The 16,759-nt window shown below is 41.7% G+C and overlaps 1 protein-coding gene across 14 annotated transcripts in view; it reads right to left on the bottom strand.

Moving 5' to 3' along the window:
- SULF1 (sulfatase 1) overlaps positions 1–16,759 on the bottom strand; it is a 161,840-nt gene that overhangs the window by 112,488 nt on the left and 32,593 nt on the right. For all 14 annotated transcript variants that reach the window (XR_012327208.1, XM_073794489.1, XM_073794494.1 and 11 more), the window contains one exon: positions 13,192–13,286. The gene's annotated coding sequence lies outside the window, so the exon portion shown is untranslated. The remainder of the gene's footprint in view (positions 1–13,191; positions 13,287–16,759) is intronic.

The following is a 16,759-nucleotide window of genomic DNA, read 5'->3' as shown; positions in this document are numbered from 1 at the left end:
GAAATTTCAAAGTTCGTGATGTGAGCTTACCAGCTCCATAGCCTCTACCTTTCTGGACCACCTCTCCTCTACCCTAGCTACTCCCGGGGCCGATCTAGTCAATCCCCAGCCCTTAGCAGTACCGGGCTGGTACTGTCACCTTCCTGTCATCTCAGTTTCATGCCTCCTGCCCTCGGACGTGTCTTGTCTTTCCACGATGCCAACCCCAGCAATTCTCGACGCAGAGGGGCTTTCCAGTCCTTTGATCCAACCACTCTTTGACCAGCCCTTCCTCCCTTGACATCCTCAACCCCTCCTAACTAGGTCAAGGTCATTTTACACAGTCATTGTAATGAGTCTTTGCAAATACTCTCCACCCACTTCCTTCTCCATCACTTCACCATCCTTGCTTGGCGCACCAAAACCCTAGTGAAATCCAGCTCCCTGCCTGCTCCTCATTTGTACCTGTGCAAGTAAACATGCCTAGGAAAAAAACGTGTCGCCCGGAAGAGTCCCAAGTGCAGCCACGCAACCACACTTGCTCTCCCTCGTCCAGGTGCTCTTCCATTCTCTGAGATGCCCTTCCAGTCACCTCCCCTCTCCTCACACCCTCAGCACTCCTCCTTCACTCGAGCAGATCACTTCGGTTCGGACTTCACTCAAGAAATGGGAGCAACTGGAAAAGAACTTCCACAGGCTTCCCCCCACCCCAGTCCCTGAGTTGCTCACCTACCAGCCTCTGCACCCCAATATCCTGCTTTCTCATCTATTCGAGTCGATGAATTATCTGTGCTCTCATTGTCTGAAGCCAGTTCTACACCTGCGTACTAGGTTCTACTTCTTCTTCTCTCCTCTTCAAAAAATCTTAGCGCCAGCAACGCTACCCTCTTTTGTTCAGATCATCATTCTTCCTCCCCAAATTACAACTTTCCCATAAGCATAAAAACATGCTGTTATTTCTTCCATCTTTTAGAAACCTTCTTGTCTCTCATCAACTGCTGCTCCACATTCCTTTGCTCCGGTTGCAGCAAAGCCCTTGGGAGTGTTGCCATACTTCTGTCTTAGTTTTGCTTCTCCCACTCTCTCTTACGCCTACTACAATCAGGCTCTCTCTCCCTCTACTTCACCAAAGTTGCTCTCAGACTTGGCACCAATGACCGCCAAGGAGATCAATCCAACGATCAGTTCTCAATGCTCATCATGCTGGACCTGCCATACATAGTTACTCACTCTCCTCCCGGAAACACTGTCTTCATTCAGTTTCTAGGAAACCAGAAACCCCTCTACCCTTCTTCTTTTCCCATTTCACTGGGTTCCTCCTCATTATCTTCTGTTAATCTGTCCTCTTCTCTTTGACCTCTTAATGTTGGAGTACCACAGAGGCAGAGGCTCGTCTTTTCTTCTTTCCTCTGTCTGTACTCACATCTTTGTTGATATGATGCTAATGACTTCCAAGTGCAAACCTCTTCCCAAATACAAACTCATAAACCCAACCACCTGCTGACTCAATGATACCTCCACGTGGAGGTCTAACAGACACTTTGAACTTGATTTCCAAAACTGAACTCTTCATCCCCAGAACTCTTCCAACTGTAGCCTTTCTGATTTCAATTAATGACAACTCTATCCTTTCAGTGGCTTTGGCCAAAACTTTTTTTTTTTGCTGTACGCGGGCCTCTCACTGCTGTGGCCTCTCCTGTTGCGGAGCACAGGCTCCGGATGCGCAGGCTCAGCAGCCATGGCTCATGGGCCCAGCCGCTCCGCGGCATGTGGGATCTTCCCGGACCGGGGCCCGAACCCGTGTCCGCTGCATCGACAGGCGGACTCTCAACCACTGCGCCACCAGGGAAGCCCAGGCCAAAACTTTTGAAGCATCCTTGATTCTTTTCTTCCCCACCCCTCCCAATACCACATTCAGTAAGTCAGGCAATACTGTTAACTCTGGCTTCCAAGATAGCTAGCTGACTACTTTTTACTACTTCCACCAAATCAGAAGCACTCTTCTCTCTTTCAGTAGGCTTGTAATCAGTATCTCCTCACCTTTGCCATCTGTGGTCTACTTCAACATGACAGATAGAGAGAGGCTTTTAAAATAGAAATGAGAATGTACTATCCTTTTGTACAAAATCCTGCAATGGCTTCCGTTTCATCCAGGGAGATAACCAAAAGCCTTCTCATGGTTCACAGGTCAGGTGCTGGTCTATCGTGACTGATTTGATCTCATTTTCTACCACTCTTCCGTCTCCTCACTCTATTTCCATCATCATGGTCTCACTGTGGTTCCTCTAATGCGTACGGATCTTGGGACTTTGCTGTAGCTCTTCTCTCTGTCTGGAATTCCTCAAGATATCCGGTTGCTACTTTTTTTTTTTACATCTTTATTGGAGTATAATTGCTTTACAATGGTGTGTCTCGCTACTTTCAAGTCTTGTTCCAATCTTACATCTCAATGACACTTTCCTTGTGAACCCTCCTTAACATTGCAACCTACACTGATTGCTAATTTTTGCTCGACTTCTCTTTTATTTCATAGTACTCACTACTTTCTAATATACTATATATATTTGACCTATGTATTATGTTTTGTTTTATTTTCTGTCTTCTGCCACTAAAATGTAAGATCCACAAATGTCAGGCTCTCAATACTTCGCTCACCGAGAATTAAATGATGCTTAAGTGAAGGAAGGAACAAAAGAAAAAGTGAATTAACCTGGTCTCACTGAGCTATTTATTTGAAAACCCTTTTGCTGGGACTTCAAAAGAAATTCTTTCCTTGAAGTGTTATGCCTGACAGTAAGAGCCTCTGTTATGGAGTCGGACTGGTTTCTCAATTAGAATGGGTTCCAAGTAGCTGAGAAATTCTCCCTCACCTTATACTAAAACAAGGTAGAACTGTGCCTCAGCTGCTAGGACACACTCTGGGGACATTATAATAAGAGCTTTTTGGAAGACAGAACTAGGTGAGTGGCCTCATTTTAGGGTCTGATATAAAATCAAAACTCAGAGCAGGTTCATCGAAAGCCTGGCCAAGTTTCCTGTAAGCCTGGCTCACAGGGAAAGAGAAACTAAGTTGATACATCATTTCAAATGGAAACTATGCAAAATTCAGTGGCTTTATGTGGTTTCAACCCCAAACCAGGTGGAACCTGAGGCTTTGGCAAAGGTTCACTTTAAATTCTTAACTGGGGAATGTAAATCAAGGGGGGAGGGAACGTTGGAGAAAAACAAACTGAAAGAAAACCTTCAGTTCTGAACAGTTCTGGAACCACAAATGTAAATCACTGCTCTGTAAACGTCATCTCACTCAGGCTTTAAACAAGTACGGTCATTATTTTGAAAAAATGTCCCTCAACAACGAACCAGCTTTTGTTATCTTATATTAGAATTTCAGGGCTCCCTCACACTCATGTGGAGATCAAATTATTATTTCCATCTGGTATGTTGTGTAATCAAAGCATCAAGATGAAAAGGTGAGTTGCCAAAGGTAACTGGAAGAATGAACCAAGGTCGCATTCACAGCTGAGTTCCTGGGCCTACAAAACTGCTGCCTGTCATTGAAGGGAACCAGAGATATAGACAAAAAGGAACAAAAGGAAATTTTAAGAATCCCGTGGATCAAATGTGATTAAGTATTAAAAGGCTGTGGTTTTGATAACAGCAATATTGTAGGAACCCTGAGTTGACCTATAGAACAGGAATAACTTATCAGTAATGTGGTTTGTACACACGAGTGTGTGTGGTGTGTGGTGTGTGTGTGTGTGTGTGTGTGTTTAGGACTGGAATAATTCTGAATTTTAGGGACCCTTTAAATAGTTAGGTAAAAGTATTCTAATTATAGGAAATATCCCATGTCCAGAGATTTTAAGCATCACAGACTTTTAAAAGACTTCCACAAATCCTATATTCTTCCAGATACAGGTATTTCTTATATACAACCGCTCGTACAGGTGTTGTATTAAGGTTTCAGAGAGAAATCTTTAACAAAAAAATGCAGGGCTTCTTTTCTGCCCAATTTGTGCAGTTGACCGTAATTCTTAATTTATAAGTCTATTTTTGACCACAGAGAGAAAGCTAGATAGACATCTGAAAGACCAACTCAATGTATCCTGCTGTGTAAATGAAAAGCCATCACAGTCCGTGGCCATCGGAGACTAAGGTAAGTGAAACTATAGTCTGGATGTTTATAATCCTGGTATATACTTAGCGGCAGAAATCCCTGAAGGTACATAACTGCATTTGCCAACTTCATGAATGTTAAAAACAGCCACCACTAATTTGAATTCTAGAATAACTTGTCACGAGTGTCCTACAGGTACCTGAAAACGTGTGATTCCTATTTCTGGATACTGGTGTGTCACAGCTATAAGGAACCTTAAGTAATCTTAATGTAAGACTAGCTTACCCTAGCATTGATCTCTAGTTTATATGAACTCAGTTTGATAGATTTTTCTCTATTGCTTAAAAAAGCACATGTTACAGAAGCACTTATATATTTACACCAATGTCTCAACTAAATACAGAGACCCTAAATATTGTGGATCAGTTTAACAATAGCCATTCATTCTTTCCTTCAATAGTATTTACTGCGCCCGCTATGTGCTAACTCCATGTTAGGCATTGAATGAGACCCTCTTACTGCCTTGAAAGGTCTTATTGACTAGTAAGGAGAAAAGAAAAAAAAACAAAGTCTGAATACAAATATGGTGGGACTCCTATTTCCAGGCAAGATGGAGCAACTGGTATCACACTCATCCTTCTGCTGTAAACAGCCCGAAAACAAAGTATACGAAGCAACCGTCTCAGACACTGGACGATAGGCTGTGATCTGTGAGAGAAGGGACACAAGTGAAGTATGTCCCTCCAGAGACACTTTTCTGGACTATGGTACAAAGAGGGGGACGTTTGTACATGAAGAAATATTGGAAAAATTTCCAAATGTGTTAAAAAATGTAAACCCACAGATCCAAAAAGCTGAACTAATCAAAAGCATGATAAATACAATGTGATGAATACCACAACAGAAATACACAAATGTAAGCCTATGATAAATTTCAAATACATAATTTTCCTTGATCAATTTCTGCATATATTTTTCTCCTTCCTTCTGCACATCCAGTTGGAGTATTCATCAACTTCTCCACTATCCTCTTGCCAAGTGTCAAGATGGTTGGAGTATGTGGTGATGAGAAGGCGTGGAAGCAGAAGTAGACAATGAAAGCGTAGAATGAAAACATAGAGAAATTCTTTTCTATTCCCTCTTTGTTCCCCACTGGCTTCTTATTCACTACATATTTTCTTCTCTTATTTTCTATTCATGCCTTACAATTAATTTACCCCAGTACTCACTGTTTAAAGCCCCCAGGTTCTCATATCCTCAACTCTCTCACTAGGCTTCTTCCATCAATGGTCCTTATGTTCATTTTGCCCCATCCATCGACCTACCTTGTAAGTGCCTCATGGTGAAACCCCATGACTGGTTTCTATATATTGCCTGTGTGTGTGTGTGTGTGTGTGTGGTGTGTATTTAAGTGTATGGAGTTATGAGCAGACTAACGTTACAGGAACTTACCTACTTTGTGCATTTCTGGATTTAAAAAATTTTCACAAGTAATAGTAATAGTTAACTTGCACAAAGCACTTCACTGAGTGTGAGGCATTGTTCTAAACCCTTTATGCGTATGGAGTCATCTAATTCTCTAAACAGCAAAACAAAGTCAGTATTACTACTGGCCCCCATTTTTCAGATAAGGACACTGAGACACAAAGAAATTAAGCTACACAGTTAACCAACGGCATAGCAGAGATTCGAACCCAACAGTCTGGCTCCCAAATCTGTGCTTCTAACCACTACTCTACACTTCTCTCTTGCACCACTATAACTTAGAAAAAGAGAGTTTTCTATTTTAAGAAGAGAAGATCACCTTTGCTGGTGACAACACTCGAACTTCTCCCAAAGGCTCTTTTCACGTGACCCTAACACACATCACTGTGTACATTTTCAGACACCCACGAAGGCCAATAGCTCAGCCTAGTGATTACCAGGTAGATGGTTGCATGGTCTTACAGTCTCAACAGGAGCCCGGAAGAAAAAAAAAAATCCATGTTTCGATAGTCCGAAATATTGTCTGTCACATTTAGGAGTTGGTTGTCACTGGAACAGTTATTCATACATACATATACCAGTCATAGCACACAAACTCTGTCTTAATATTTCCATAGCTAGAGAGAAAGTTCTTTACACTAAGACGGACTTCCAAACCAGAAATGTAAATTACACTCCTCTCCTTTCACCCAGAAGCGACGTTTTAGCCCTTACAAACTACGAAGCTGCTATTGTATCTGACATTTGAAAGAAATTCCTCTATAAATCTATGCTTAGGGGTGGAGAAAACAACCAGACAATTAAATATTTCCCCAAGAGAAAGGCAATCTTGTGACAAGCACTGACAGAGGGCAGGAGGATGTCCTTTTTCCTCTCTGGCCTCTGGGGGATATGCAGGTGGTGGCAATTTCTTGATCCATTTGAGCGCCAACAGGAGCCAATCAACAAGATCTTGAAAGCAACAGCCCCTCTCCCCGGTGAGCTGATCGTACACATCTTTTTCCTAATCATAAAGATTACTTGGAATCAATCTTTAACCTGAATTCCAACAACTACAAGCATATAATACAGTAGGAGCTATTTTTTTTCACTCATTTTTTTTTTATTTATTTTTTGTGGTACGCGGGCCTCTCACTGTTGTGGCCTCTCCCGTTGCGGTGCACAGGCTCCGGACGTGCAGGCTCAGCGGCCGTGGCTCACAGGCCCAGCCGCTCCGCGGCATGTGGGATCTTCCCGGACCGGGACATGAACCGGTGTCCCCTGCATCGGCAGGCGGACTCTCAACCACTGCGCCACCAGGGAAGCCCTTCACCCTTATTTTTAGTGCTTCAACCAGTAAAGGTATTTCATTTTGAAGCTTTTCTTAAAAAATGCACTGACTACATAGTTATAATCCAAGTGATTCTACAGCCTTCCATCTTTGCCAAGCATTTTTGAATTTTTGCCAGCTATCAAAAATACACATTGGGATTAGTTTACTGGCAGAGATATAAAACTAAAAGAATAATGAGGGAGAAATAAGGTGCTGGGAATAGCACAGTCTGATGGGAACTAATGATTACCAGGCAATACCTTAGCCTTTTAATATTATAATAACAATAGGTTGTGTTTGAGCAGCTCTAAACACCTGCTCCCTCCAAAGGTACTTTTACATCCTTTATCTTGTATTTACAACAGCCCAGGGAGGGAAGGGGGATGAATATATGCTAATTGTGTAGAAAATTACATAGTAAACAAAATACCTCTAATTAGAATCAACTCTCAATGCAGGGTTCTTTGGACAGCAGAATTTTGTGACTACTTATATTTTGATATACTTATCATCGGGAGGGGTATTCTGAATATCTATATCCCGTGCAGCACAGCACTGATGTGCTGAAAGGCTGCTAGTTCCCTCATGACCACTGTCCATTGCTGGGTATCATCATGTCCGGCCAGACCAGACTCCTATGAATATTGTAGGATGGATTTAACCTGCTGGAGCATTCGTCCTTCACATAATAACCCAATACATTTTAATGTAGAAAATGCATCCAACGTTTTCTTGGTAAAGCTGTAAAAGCAAATAATTTTAAAATTAATTTTATGGTAAATCCACTGTAAGAAGCCGTGCCTGACCTACTTGCTTAGTAAATAGTGGATTTGCTTAAACACTTGTATTTTAGCTGCCATTGTCAACTGGCTATCAAGAATAGACTCAAGATTTCTTTTAAAGACTACTAGAAAATAAAAAGAAAAGAAAATTAAACACTGTCCTGAAAACTTGGGAACTTCTGATGGTGCTGACCATTTGTTCGGAAATATTTTGGTTATTTTAAAATTTTTAAATAATTATTCTTTCTCAAAGGTCCTATAGCCTAACTACCTTCCGCTTAAAAAGAAGGGAAGCAGAAATCACTGCAGTTCATGTTAGAATCTGCCCAAATTAGGACTCCTTCAAAATGTGCCTCTTTCCATTTTGATACCCACAGTCCACAGCAGCTTCAAAACACTTTTGTGGCGTATACATCACCACCTCCCTACACCCTCACCACACAAGATTCTCTAGTCATCAGAGCAAAAACATAAGACAAATATGAATTCCCACTGCAATCCAATTTTACTGTTACATCTTTGTATATTCTACAAGAGAGAGAAAGGCCTTGTCCCTAAATACATATATGAACCCGAAGACCAGTGGTTTACCAAAATTAATCATTTAGTTTTACAAATTCTCTAAACCACAGATGCCAGTGTAAAAAGGCTGCAATGTTTCAGCTCTATTATAAATATGCAGCAAAAATATCCTAAAAAAAGGGCCTCAGTCAATGACTTATTTGTTTTAAGCCCTACTAATGCAATACAACAGAATATTATTAACAGGATCTGACCCTACCACGTAATTATTCCAGGGATAACTTCTTAGAAAAGCTAACCTTCATTTGTAATTGTGATGCCCTCTTGTGAAATCTAAGCAGATGAATGAGGTTAAATCAGGACACCACTGAGAGAAGGAATCTAAAATTGAATGTATCTGCCACCAGTGGTACTAGGCACTTGAGATCGACACAGATCAAATGCTTCCTCTGTAAGCAGAATTAATCAGTCCTAAAAATGTCTTAACGTGGTACAAGGCAGTATTTCTTTTCAGGAAGTGCTAACTTTCTACTGAGAAATAGATTCTGTCTTAACTTCAGAACACCCTTGAAAATCACCCGACCAAAAAGGCACCAGTTTAAGGTATCTGGCCTGACACCAAGTTGCGTACTTACACTCTGCTTCTTAAAATTCAGTGTTGTAAGAATCCGAACACTCTGTCCTAAACTGTGGCTCAGTGATCTTAAAACATGTTGTGAACCTAGTGTGGGCCATTTTTCAGCACTGGATGAAACGATTCTGCCCTTATCTGTCTTCAAGATGTCTTGGGAGATATCTTAATGTGAGCAGGGTCCTTAGACCCCTCCTAAGAAGCATGACCACAAAGTAACCTCTTGTAACACACGGGTCTGGGCAGAGAACAAGACCATTGTGTGTGACCTGATTTCATTTCAGTGAATGTCCCGGTAAAGAATGACATCATCACATTCTTTTTCTTGATCTCCACTTGTGACTGTCCCCCCTGCGCTCATCATAATTAAACTGCTTCCCCCCTCCCATTCCCTATTTCTCATCCCCACGGGCATTGCTATTTTCTCCTGAACTTCCTGCCTGAATGTTTCATTAGGGCAAGAGCAAAGGCTTTTCCTCTGGTCCGTCAACACTGCTGGAGTTTGCTTCTTGGCTACATGAGACAAAGCATTATTCTAAGGGCAGCCAGAGCAGACTGAGAGGGTCATTTGCTGGGACGGGTCTCAGTCAGCTGGGAATGGAGAGCAGCCAGTTGAAGACGGCCCGCCTGACGGGCACAATGTTTCTCATCCCACTGGAGTTGGATTTTCTTTACACACAAACGCATTGGCTTGGAGGATGTATTGTCTAAACAGATGCATTTAACCATGTACATACCACGTGTGCACATTTGTATACTTGTATGAACCAACACTTGCTTTATCACTTAGATTCATACTGCAAGACTCACATGTGAAAGTATTTCATTTCAGACGGATGGAAAGAGGATGTAGAAGACCCTAGTTTAAAAACCGGCATGAGAATGCAACCAAGTCAAATTGCTGTGCGAAGGAAGGCACTGACTGTGGTGTTTTGAGTATTTGCTCTTATAAGGAAAAAGCAAAATCAACTTATATCCCACATCCATGTAATGGAAGATGATACACGAATTTAAACTATGAACGATGAAGACAATGCAGAAACTGGAAACCGTTTTGATAGAAAGGTAGGTGAAAAAAAATCCAAATAAAATTGTCTGTTCTCCAAGGTCCCAAATATGTAAACTATTAGGTAGTACCATATAAAATTACTGCCTTTTAGGTCAAAAAGAGTCAAATAGGAGTAATTTTCTAAGATTCCACCTAGCAAATTTTCATATAGAAAAGATTTATGGGCTTGGGTTAAGGGTGTGTGTTTTTTTAACTTTAAAAGAAGTTTCTATTAGGTAGCGATTATATTGTTTTTAACAACAAATACATGATTTTAACAGACATTGGGATTCTGTGTAATAAATTGCCTTCTTTGATGAGAAATGTTAAGAGTGGTCACAAGAGTCTGCTTCTTAGCACGCCCCAATTCAGCTCTTTATACACTGCACCAAGTTTTACATGTCCTTGGATACCAAGACGAGGATAATGCTAGTGGTTTTTAGGGTTCACATCTGAAATTGATTCTTTGAAAAGATGTTGCTTACTATTACAGTCTATGGACAATTTTTAAAAAATATTTAAATTCAAATTAAGGTATTGAGTATAACTTAAATAATTAAAGTAATATAAATAAAGTCCCAGGGAGGCACAGTTAAGGCATGCTTATAACATTTTCCATCTCCAAAAAGCATCAGCAGGGCTAGGAAAGGTCTTAATTGCCTTACAAACAACATAGTCACTGTTCTAAGTTATCCCATCTGTGTGCACCAAACCTTGTCTGACAGTGCGGATTTTGAGTCCCGAAGGTACAATAGCGGCCATTCAGATTTTGGCAGGTGTATTTCAAGCTGAAAACCAAGCTCCACAAAACATAACGGTCTGTTCCACAGGTGCGAACATTTTTGACAAGAGCTCTCAAAACCTCCCCCAAGCTGTGAAGTTTAATTGTCCTTTTGGTGTCATTATACGTGAATACAACCTATCTCTCCTTGGAACAAGAGAGAATCTTCCGGCAATCGAACAGCCAGGAGACGCTTGGGCAGCTTCTGAGATTTGCGTATAACATCTCCTGGTTCTGTTCCTTGCGTTATGTATTTTGGAGGTGATGCCAAGTTCACTGAACTGCAGGTAAGCAGTTCTTAAAGCTGGAAAAATATTAAGTGAAAGGACTTTATACCCCAATGACACGAGCAGAGAGGCAATCAAAAATGCACAGGGCAGCATTTTGAAACCCCAAGACTCATTAAAATGGTCCTATTTTCTAAACCTGCCTGTCTGAGCACACACAGAGAGGACCCGTTTCTTTCTACAAAATTTGCCAGCTGGGAGGACTGTGGCTATGTGAATACAGGTGTAGTGGTGGGAAGGGGCTCAGCCAGCTATCTAGTCCAGCTCAAATGATGGATGAGGAAGGGCAGAGATCTCTGAAACTGGCAGCTGGTCAGACATTGAATTTGAATTTTCCAGTCCAAAGACAAAAAAAGCAGATCGGAGCCAGCTCTAACAGGGGTTCCGCAGATTTTTTTTTTTTTTTTTTTTTGTGGTATGCGGGCTTTTCACAGTTGTGGCCTCTCCCGTTGTGGAGCATAGGCTCCGGACGCACAGGCCCAGCGGCCATGGCTCACAGGCCCAGCCGCTCCGCAGCATGTGGGATCTTCCCGGACCGGGGCACGAACCCATGTCCCCTGCATCGGCAGGCGGACTCTCAACCACTGCACCACCGGGGAAGCCCGGTTCCACAGATTTTTAGGAAATAAATGTCATGTATGTTAAATTTGAGCAAGTGATTCTGATTTCATCCAGTATTACAGTAAATGCATTTCTATTTTCTCGTAATAAGGATAGGCTGAGAATTGAAAGGATATAATATTGATACTTAAAGTGGTGAAATGACTCATTAGAGGGAGAAAAGTGTGACATGAAAGATTAGTAACCAGATAATAAACAACATGGCATCCCAGAAAAGTGGTCTCTTCAAAGCACAAGAGAAACTAAGACAGATGCTTTGAGAAATCAAAGCATCGGGAGAGGTCTTCAGTGACCTCTTGGGAAGATATGGGGTTTCCAGCCTCTTCTATAGTTAATTTTGAATGACATGATACCCAAGGACAACCTGTTTCTTTCTTACAGAAAACTTGATGCACTGGACTAAAGGTTCACAAGGAAAAGGTTTGGCAAATGGACTCAAGACGGTGAAGCAGTCTTAAGAAGTCACAGTTCTACTGTTGATTGAACTTCTTCCTAAGCAGATATCTTTTTCAGTTTGTTTTGGAATATTTTCCTCTCCCATTTGGAGTTTCGAAGTAAGGAGACCTAAACTTCAACTTGTCTTCTCTTACTGTTGATTTAGCTCTGGAATAACCAGCATCCAATACCTTGCTGGTGAGATCCCAGACCACCTGCCAACAAAGCTCTGAGAATTAGAGAAAATCTGCCAGTGTTCATGATTTTATGTCAAGGAATGAACCCCAAGCTCCCAGCCATTTCCAGCCGTTTCCCTTCTTCACTTGCCATTTGTAGTATGAGGACAAAATGTTTAATCCCATAAGTATTAGAAAGAGAAGCTGGAGAAATCAACCCTCAAAAGACAAACCTGAAATTCAGGTCAGACTTGAAGATTTTGTTTTGTTTTGTTCTGTCTGTGTGAGGTTCACGAGCTTTCTGGTGATTAAAGGACTTATTCCAAGTCAGCCTGGGCTAACACAAGACTTACAATGAAAATCAAGCAAAGGGCAACGATTCTGAAGGGCTGCAAAAACCAAGAGGAACTCAACAGTTTCCATGGTGCTAGTTTTCAATGAGGGTGGAAACAACTTTCAAAGTTGACATCTGAGCAAAGACTCATGGTGTGGGGTATAAATTCATATGAACCAACACCCCTAGGGATGTTTTTGCAGCCAAGGTTGTGTTGCTGAGATGGGTCTCCGTGGCCTGCCCTGCGTCCCACGACACTCTTGGCACCGGTGTATGTGGCCAAGGCAAGAAACTGTGAGGTCAAGCTGTGAACAAGACAGGTGACATCTGTAGTTTTCATGCCTGAAACTTTGGATGACTGTGCATAGCTGGCCTACCATTAACGACCCCTCTAATTCCCCTGAGCTTCCTGAGTATCTCATGACATGTTAATAAAGTTACATGATTCTTCAGATGCTTCTTTTGCCATTCCTGGAGACGAATTTCAAGAAATGGCTCTGCCTTTCAGCTCTTTCCGCCAAGAAGGAGGAGAACGCTTACAGGAAGGGGCAGGACCATTGACTCCTGCGTTTCTGATAATTCCCCACCTGTGACACATTCCCCTCTTCAAGGCACATGGAGTACCCGGGTTTAATGAGTGCCTTGGTTTAATTAATCGAGACCAGTATTTGATATGAGTACCTTTGAAGATTTTCTGCAATTATTCTGTCTTGGAGAACCTGCATGTCATTTGCCAAATTCACCTTCCTCAGATGATGATGGCTGGCCGTCAGCACCTATGATGGAAGAAAGCAAAAATCCCATCAGTTGCATTTCATCAGTGATTTACCTTTCAGATGTTGCCCTTTCACACCTTCAAAGGAGGACATCATTAGGAATAGCATTCTTCAAATTTCTTCCAGACTGAGTTTCTCTTTTTTTTTAAGTTTGTTCTTTAAAAAAAATTTTTTTTATGTGGACCATTTTTAAAGTCTTTACTGAATTTGTTACAATATTGCTTCTGTTTTATGTTTTGGTTTTTTGGCCGTGAAGCATGTGGGATCTTAGCTCCCTGACCAGGGATTGAACCTGCACCCCCTGCACTGGAAGGCGAAGTCTTAACCCCTGCACTGCCAGGGAAGTCCCCAGACTGAAGGTGATTCTTAAAATCACTCCAAGAGACTTTGAAGTACTGTGGCTCATTCAATCCTTTTATAGAAGTTTCCATTTGACTTTCTTTTCATCAAGGGAGAGACTTTCCATTAGATTCATTTCATATTATTCTCTAACTGGATTTTGTAAAGCCAATAAAGAAGTCTTTCTTTTTAAAGGTTTACAAAATGTTCCAAGTTTAAAAGTTGAGGGGCTTCCCTGGTGGCGCAGTGGTTGAGAGTCCGCCTGCCGATGCAGGGGACACGGGTTCGTGCCCCGGTCCGGGAGGATCCCACGTGCCGCGGAGCGGCTGGGCCCGTGAGCCATGGCCGCTGGGCCTGCGCGTCCGGAGCCTGTGCTCCGCAGCGGGAGAGGCCACAGCAGTGAGAGGCCTGCGTACCACAAAAAAAAAAAAAAGTTGAATGACGTCTAATTTCAGGTTCTAAGACCTATTTTAAAGGAAAACATGCAGAATCATGAAATCTTCTAAAGTGACTGCAAGCTACTATTTGATGAGTAGCAAAGTAAGCATTTTCAAGTGGTTAAATTTGTTTCTATTCTGCATTTATGACAGTTGAGATATGTAAGTGACTAAAATCAACTTCGATACTTTGAATACGAGGAAACACCCATTTTAATGCATTAAGTATTTGATGAAGCAATCTTGCTGACATGAAGAGCACATTTAACATATGCATGCTATATATAAATGCAGATATGATATATAAATTAGAAGAGGAAAGATATATAGTAGCTATATCTTATAAGGATATACAAGTTATAAGACATAAGCTAGAAGAATAGGAAAACAACACACACTATTTCACAACCCCAAATTTCCTTTACATTTAAAAAGTATTTCTCTTGCCTGTGTAATACTAAGACATTTCATGTGGAGCCCTCTTACCTCTTCACTAGTGAATATTCTCAGAGGTAATGGGTGTAGATTATTTCAATACAACAGACCTGGAATCTCTTCTTGTTCTGAACTGGCCCTGGTGATTCAGGTTAAATGTGGACAGTCCCAGGTCCTCTGCTCTGTTCTGGAAGCTTCACTCTTAGGGAGACTGTTGTGGTAGGACCTCCCTGCAGCTGGCCGCCTGCTGCAGGACTCTTTCTCCCATGCCACCCTTATCCTTATCACGTCTCTTTCTGTTCCCGGCCGATCAACTCTTCCGCCCATTTCCGCCACCCCCTGTCATCTGACACACCCAACCCGGTCAGCTTTTGACCACGCCCCTGTGCTTCTCATCCTGGAAGTTGGTGAGTTCTAGAAGAACTTTTCTATTCTCTGATAACATTATAAATTATTATAAGCATCACGCAGATCTCCACTTTTTTTTTTTTTTTTTTTGCGGTACGCGGGCCTCTCACTGTTGCGGCCTCTCCCGTTGCGGAGCACAGGCTCCTGACGCGCAGGCTCAGCGGCCATTGCTCACGGGCCCAGCCGCTCCGCGGCATGTGGGATCTTCCCGGACCGGGGCACGAACCCATGTCCCCTGCATCGGCAGGCGGACTCTCAACCACTGCGCCACCAGGGAAGCCCAGATCTCCACTTTTTATGTATGTTCCAGGAAGACATATAAATGTTTACATTTATAATTATGCACGGCACCCTGTGATCTTCCAAAGTAAAATTTTACATTTGAATGTGAGGCTACAAGTATCTGGCTGTGGTCATGCTGGATTATAGCCTATCGTCAAACAACAGCGTCCTTTCTCTGTTATTCGCAATCTCCCACTGGGAGCAGCAGGAATTCCAGGCTACAGAATCCATTGGCTATTTTGACCTTGACCGAATTACTTCATTTCTCTATGCCTCAGTATCCTCCTCTGAAAAATGAGGATTAAAAATCGTTATCTATTCCATAGGGTTGACGTGAGGATTACATGCAAACATCCACGTAAGAAATTTAGAAGAATAAGTGGCCAGGAAACACTGGCGATCATTATTACTGGCACTGAATTTTGTTTTTAAGCCAGTAATAAAGATACAACTTCCCTTGCAGTAGTAGTTTGCAATCAAAAGACATTTTCATGGAATGAGACCAGGGTTTTCATCCATTTTATAAATGGAGACTTTGCTTTGTCATCATTAAAATTATAATGTGCAGGAGAATAGTGTAATAATTTAGAGCTATAGCCTATTAAAGAAAGAACAGAGGCAAGTATTTATACCTGCTTGATAAGTGTACGCCTGTGAGAGTCAAATACTCCTGCTGTGCTGAATGAAGTTTCATTTGCCAAGAGAGAGTAAGGAGATAGGATGACTGAACCACCACGGTTTTTAGTTCCATAATCTCGACACCAGCAGACGGATTGCCTGGATCCTTTCTGCCTTTATATGTGCCAACTTGTAATAATTCACTATAAACAGAGTACGAAATGTGCAATGGAAAATTTTAATGAAAATATTTCTCTCTTTTTCTTTTACAATTTCATTAATGAACACGGGTTAAAACAAATTTATTCTTTAGTTTCAGCGAAACAGCATCATTTGACAAATAAAACCAATATTACTAACGTTAACCAATTAATTTGATTCCAACCAACAGAATATTATTGGTTTATGGTTTTGTTTATATTTAATTAGCAATCTGTTTTGGATTTTCAATGATGTAAGTGTAATTATATTATTGTGGATTTATAGTTATATAAATGTAATTAAAGTGACTTAAGCGGGGGCTGCTTATTTCAGTAACAGTTTAGTGGATAAGGATGGAAATCAGTACCAGGGCTCAAGTCCATAGCTCAGGTTGACAAGTGCTGCTGGAGAGCACCCATCAGCCTGGCTTCCCTGGGATCCGAGCCGCGAGACCCTCTCCATGCTTTCATTTCTGCTAGAAGAGTTTACCTTTATTCCCTCCACATATGAAAATTCTAAGCAACCCTCTGGGATCAGCTGACCCCCTCAATTTTCATTTATCTCTCTCCCCAGAACACTTACAACATTTAGAATCTGGGCTACACGATGTAGCATCTAGTGAGAGGGTCTCCACTGCTGCCTAGACGGGGGAAGGTCTCGTCTCTCTGGTCAGGTTTTCAGACTCTGAAGTGTGAGAGTTGTACTTGGGGCTCTGTCTCCATTCTATGCTCTGATCACAGTGTGGCCCCAGAA

The sequence above is a fragment of the Tursiops truncatus genome, chromosome 17 (assembly GCF_011762595.2).
Source record: "Tursiops truncatus isolate mTurTru1 chromosome 17, mTurTru1.mat.Y, whole genome shotgun sequence".
Taxonomy (NCBI): Eukaryota; Metazoa; Chordata; class Mammalia; order Artiodactyla; family Delphinidae; genus Tursiops; species Tursiops truncatus.
Note: the sequence above shows the minus strand (reverse complement) of the source record. Positions and strands in the feature narration are given on the sequence as shown.